This window comes from Echinops telfairi, unplaced genomic scaffold (assembly GCF_000313985.2).
Source record: "Echinops telfairi isolate 266 unplaced genomic scaffold, ASM31398v2 ScPeMD7_70;HRSCAF=299, whole genome shotgun sequence".
Taxonomy (NCBI): Eukaryota; Metazoa; Chordata; class Mammalia; order Afrosoricida; family Tenrecidae; genus Echinops; species Echinops telfairi.
In genome coordinates, this window is record NW_022103968.1 from 49,994,404 (window position 1) to 50,000,850 (window position 6,447).

The following is a 6,447-nucleotide window of genomic DNA, read 5'->3' on the forward strand; positions in this document are numbered from 1 at the left end:
TGCGCTTTACACAATTGATGTGTGTATGGATTGCGATAACAGTTGTATGAGCCCCTAATAAAATGTTTAAAAAATAAAAAATAAAAAAAGAATGAGAAAATGCTACTTTCATGTCGTTGTGGATGAAGGAATGTGACTTTGTGTCCCTGGGGAAACCACAGAAAGCTCAAAGAGTTGGACAGTTATTTATAGGAAATGCTTCTTCAGTGGGAGTATAAAGTAAATGATACCAGTAAAACAAAAACGAAGAAAAATGAAACCCACAAATCCCCTGATAAGCCTCGACACATTAATTTCCCCCCGACCTTCTTCTCATGGGAAACACTTAGCTATCGCTGATCTTGTTCTTTCAAATACATTTTAAAAAATTTTTTGCTTTCCTCCTTGAGTGTACTTTTTAAGTTGTTATATTTTACCCGCTTTGCAAAGAGGCTTGTTTTTTCCGCCATCCCATTTTAAGAGACTTCATGAAAGTTATCCACTAAGTGGGTGCTATCGGTGAAGCGCTCCTTTCAAGGAAACCGCTGGCTAACGAGGAAATGAGACAATTGAGTTGGTTTGCTGCCCATGGCTTTCTTCGTCGTCTCATTAGCATTGGAGTCTCGGAGGTCTCTGAGGGCTGGTTAATGCCTCCAAACAATAGCACAGCTGAAACGATTTAGGTTGGACATCCCCAGGTGATGGATGGGTAGGATTCCAAAAATAAGTGCATTTGCCAGGCCTACCTTTTGCCCTGAGAAGGAAGACAGGTTCCATAAGCCCGTGAACATGAGAGCCCACGGTGCTGTGGATCCGCGGTGCACCAGGCACAGCCCATCACCGAGATCACTCCATTTGTCCCTCACAGCAAATGCGACAGACAAAACCGAGCCTCTTCGGAGTGTGTACATTGTCGAAGATGATGCACTTAGGAAGCGGTTGCTGTTGACATCTACTAAGCCTGTCAGGTTGGCTCTGACTCATGGGTTACAGAGTAGAACTGCTCCATCATATTGTGTTTTTTATCTAAATTTTACAGAGAAGCCCTGATGGCATAATGCATTAGCACTGGACTACTCTCTGTAAGGTTGGGAGTTCAAACCCAAGAGCTGCTCTATGAGAGAAAGATCAGACTGTCTGCTCTGATCAAGATGTATACTCTCTGTGAAGGCAACGAATAACAGAAATGTGGGTGAAGGGAAACAAAGGGCAGTGTAAGATACAAAATAACAATAACAAGACATGTGATAGTTACATAACCTGGTGTCAATTTGGGACTTGAGAGGATTAAGGGTGAAGGGATGGAGTCTAGTGTGTCAATCGGGTCATAGCCAATGAGGCTTCTGTGTGAACATGGCCTTCTCCTGAGGATTCTGGGAACTCCTGTTTTTCCTCCTTGGAGGTGGGAGTCCCAGCAAGACAGCCCTGTGGAGAAGACATGGGGTGAGGCTGATGGAGCCGGACCTCTGGAGCGGGAGAAGCCACGTGAAAAACCCTGCCAGTGCTGAGTTGCTTACAACGCCACTGGATCTGTAAGACTTCCAACCCACTGGCCTGAGCTCTTCCTGCATTCGGTGGCATTGCATGTGTTTCTTGAGTCTCAAGAGGACTTTATAGATTGGAATTGGACATATGGGCTAATATCGGACTTATGGACTTGATCTGGACTAGGCTGGGATGTTTTCTCAGTGTTCAATTGCCCTTGTATAGAAACCTCTTTCTTATACCTCTTTCTTATCAGTGTCCATGAATTTGTTTCTCTAGATTACCTGGACTAACACAATATATAATTGATCAAGGATACAGGAGGGGAGAGGAGAGAGGGGGAAAAAAGAGGAGTTTATATCAAGGACCCAAGCAGAAAATGTCTTGGAAATGATGATGGCAACATATGCATAAATATGCTTGATACAATTGATGTATGGAATGTTATAAGAGCTGTAAGAGCCCCCAATAAAATGATGGGGAAAAAAGATTTGTAGTCTCCGAAACCTTAAGGAGCCATGATACTCTGCCTTATAAGGTCCCTATGATGGCAACAGGTGAGGTTCTTGGTTTTGGGGGAGGGGGGGTTAACCTTTACAGGAACACATTGATAAGCCTTTCTTCCAGAGTGTCTGTCACTAGATGGGGTTGAACCGCCAACCCCGAGGTTAGTAGCTAATCACAATGAGATTGTTCCCTTGATGTGAACATGCACACTAATCAACCAAGGAGGCTGATGTGCTTGCTGTGCTTTCATCAAAATGAAAGCTCTAGGCAATTACAGTAAAAAAAAAAAAACACACACACAAGAATTCAATTCCATGGCTTATAATTAAAGATCAGGAAATGATTGCAGTGAAAAATGTTAATGCGTAAGTGGAAATCAGTTTCACCTGCGTATCTTTAGCCCTAGCATTTGTATAATGGTGTGCCATTCTGAATGTCAGGATTATCAGCTTATGCTAGAGCTGGATTTACTCAGCACCAAAAGGACCAGGTCATCTGAGTGATGGACTAAAGTTTCACCTGCCACACAGCCTGAACCCGGGAATACGGATGGAGCAGCGGGCGTTGTGTTAGATCGCTGACAAGTTTGCCACAGTAGGAAAGCAACGAGAGAGTCGTTCTGAGAAACCCAAGCCAAACTCCCTGCCATCTGAATCAATGCTGACTCATAGTGACCCTTGTGAGTTTATGAGACTGTAACTGCTTATGGGAATAGCAAGCCCAGTCTTTCTCCAGCAGAGCTGCCTTTCATTTCGAACTGCCAGCCATGCAGATTGCAGCCCAGTTTGTAACCACTACACCACCAGGGCTCTTTAAGACGTGTGAACTCTGAGGGAAAATGTAACTGAGAACATGTAGGTAACTGTGGCTTTGTTTTAAAATTAAGAACCATTCAGGTATAGATAATTCATCAAACCTTGGAAATTCTTATGTAGGCCCATAATAAAACCAGAGAATGAAAATAATGATCAAATTTGGAAGCCCCTTTATTCCACATAAATTATAGCTTGTGAATCTTAACAGACTTCAACAATGATTAATCAGTTAATAACTTGTCTTTCCCTCATGGCTGAAATATGATCACTAATTTTATTTCTCACATTTTCACTCACTACCAGCAGTAATAAGAATTTATCAATTTGTTTAATCACTGAAGAGCCTAGAAGCCAGTGTGTTAATGGTATCTGGACGCTATTCCTTCGGCCTGAAAAATGGGAAACGTATGGAGTCCTGCTGCTGGAAGATCTATGTGGGCTATTTGTGTCTCATCTAGGACTGCTGACAAAGAAATCAATACAGGAAAATGATTAAGAATACAGGAATTGAAGTTTGGTTTCCTGCCCAGCTGTTCTATTTACTAAAGTGCCCTGGTGGCACAGTCTGAAAGTGCTCAGCTGGTGACTCACCACACAGCCGCTCCATGTGAGGAAGCGCTAACAGTCTGTTTCCATGAAGACTGATAGCCCTACAGGCCCTCTGGAGTTGCTATGAGGCAGAATCAACTCTACGGCAGAGGACCTGTTTCATTTGCTACTCTGCATTTTCAGTGGAACCGTGGGAATGTTAAATGCCTCAGTTGTAAAATGGAAATTCTAAAGCCCAACCATTAGAGATTAAGTGAGACAGTGTACATCAAGTTTTCAGCACTATGCTTGGCATGTATCAAGTGATCTAAATTGTCTACAAAGATTATTATTCAAGAGACCTTCAAATTCCTTCTGGAGTTTCTCAGGTTGCTGAAGCTCTTAAAATGTGCTTATTCTCTAGTCCCCGATCCATGCCTTCATTTAGTCAACAATTATTTGCCTATGTCAATTTGACAATTGTCTATGTCAAATGCTGGCCAAGTGCTAAAGACACAGCTGTGAAAAAGAAGTCAGTTCTCTGCCTTCATGGCTTCGTGGCCTAGTTTAGGGGTGGAGACCATCTAATGTGGTCATTGCCTTGGTGTGAGAAATTACGCTAAAATTGGATCCCGTCAAAAAGGCTCAGTAGTCAGCTGGATTTGAGGATCACAGAAGATTTTCTTGGAGACTTTTGTCACTAAAAGGGGAAGGAGGACTAGCTACAAAAAAGGACGAGGCAGGCTATTTCAGGCAGAAGAACCACTGAGCCCAGGCCCGTAGCGAAAGGACAGAAGAAGAAAGTGGACGCATCTGGAAACCGAGCAGAACTGGAAAGGTACAGACACCAAGGGCTCTTGTCCTGCCCAGCAATTGCTTATGCGCCTCTTTTTGTCCCCCTTTCTTCACATGATGGTGATTTTCATAGAACCTTTCTTTCACAAGACCCCACACCCTGGTAACATTTGGTTGGCTCAGGAGAAATGGCCCCTGACGTAGCTGAGCCAATGACCACCTTGCCTAGGATTGCTGATCGTCAAAGTTTTAAGAGTGTTTCTCTTCTTTCTGTGCTGGCTGGCACGGCGATACATAAACAGCACCGAGCAGCAGCCGCGCTTGATGCCCCCTGGGGAAGCAAAGCCTATGAAACCAAAAAGGCAGACACCAATCTTCGAGAGCAAACCATGAGGGCGCAGAGAGAATCAGAGATGGGGGAGAAATGGTGTCTTCCCCGTGTTCTAGTCCAGTCGTCACGTCCTAAGGTCCAGGGGCAACACCTCGGTCTCTCATGTAACTTGAGGACCCCAGTAATCTCATGAATGCCCCAGTCCCATTCCAATCAACTCTTCTTTTTTGCTTAAGCTACGTCTAATTGGGTTTATTATTAGCAATCCAAAACGGTCTCAAAAAGAAACAAGCAACAATAAAAAGATAAGACTATTAACTTGAGTGCTTCTTAGATGTCATTTTAACTCTGTTCCCTTAAATATAATTTAACTTCAAAAGAGGTTTCATTTTGTGTTATGTTTATTGATACTTTCTGCTTAATAACTGAAGCACCATGAGAGACAAGAGATGAATTTTTTCCCTCCCATTTGATTCACAAGAACAATTACAGGGCCAATCACCACTCTCCAACCCCTGAGAAAATTTCTTAGGGGCAAAATATTAGTTTGGGTAGGATGAAGAGTTAAACGTCTTCCTTTCATTAACAGGCTTCTGATGCATGAATTAATTATAAGAAGTCATGCATATTAATTACAAACTTCTCTTTGGCAACACTAATGTCATCACAAATGATAAACTTTGAAAGTGCATTCTGTTAAGGCAAGTGTGGAGAAACACTTTTAGAGCGCGAATTGATTTTTTTTTTAATATCCAGAAGCTAAGTGTTGACTATGCCTTACTCTGATTGCTTTGATTTTATAGATACAGTTCTGAAAAACTTACTTCCCACGGGGTGTTGTCCAGTGCCACTGGGGAGGTTCTGACGCACAGCGTCCTGAAGGACAACCAGAGAAACACGGCCGCTCTTTCCAGCCAGCGCCAAGAGATGGGCATCTCTCGGGGCAACCGGCACATGTGCTGCAAGACAGGGGCAAGACAGCCCACCACAAGAAGCGGAAGTATGAGCTGGGGCACCCGGCTGCCAACACTAAGATTGGCACCAGCCGCATCCACACAGTTCGAGGGACAGGAGGCAACAAGAAGTACAGGGCCCTGAGGCTGGACGTGGGGGACTTCTCCTGGGGTTCCGAGTGTTGTACCCGCAAGACAAGGGTCATTGATGTTGTCTGCAACGCATCCAACCATGAGCTGGTCCACACCAAGACCCCGGTGAAGAACTGCATTGTGCCCATTGACAGCACACCATACCACCAGTGGTACGAGTCCCACTGTGCACTGCCCTTGGGCCGGAAAAGGGATGCTAAACTGACTTCTGATGAGGAAGAGATATTAAATAAACAGCAATCAAAGGAAATTCAGAAGAAATATGATGAACGGAAAAAGAACGCAAAACGGATTTGTCTTCTGGGGGAGCCGTTCTGGCAGGGCAAGCTTCCTGCCGCATCACTTCAAGGCCAGGCCAGCGTGGTCGAGCACTCGGCTAGGTGCTAGAGGGGAAGGAGCTGGAGGGTTATCTGAGGAATCAAAGCTTGAAAAGGCAAATAAATCTTCCCATCCTAGCACATGTATTAAAGGTGGGGGAAAGGAAGTGGTGTTAACAAACCCAGGGACCTGGGAATTCCCAAGAAGTGATCCAAAATAGGGGGTGAGAAGGGTGTAAGAGGCTTGGTAGGGCATGATCAAGGGCAAATGTAACCGAGAGGAATTACTGAAACCCAAATGAAGGCTGAGCATGATAGTGGGACAAGAGGAAAGTAAAAGGAAATAGAGGAAAGAACTAGGAGGTAAAGGGCATTTATAGAGGTCTAAATACTGGCATATACATATGTAAATTTATATATGAGGATGTGGAAATAAATCTATGTGCATATATTTACAGGTTTAATATTAAGGTAGCAGATGGACATTGGGCCTCCACTCAAGTACACCCTCAATGCAAGAACACTTTGTTCTATTAAACTGGCATTCCATGATGCTCATCTTCCCGACACAATCGCTGAAGACA

The 6,447-nt window shown here is 43.9% G+C and overlaps 1 pseudogene; it reads left to right on the top strand.

The window, feature by feature from the left end:
• The first annotated feature begins 5,367 nt into the window (after positions 1–5,367).
• LOC101649163 lies at positions 5,368–6,040 on the top strand (annotated as a pseudogene).
• The last annotated feature ends 407 nt before the right edge of the window (positions 6,041–6,447 follow it).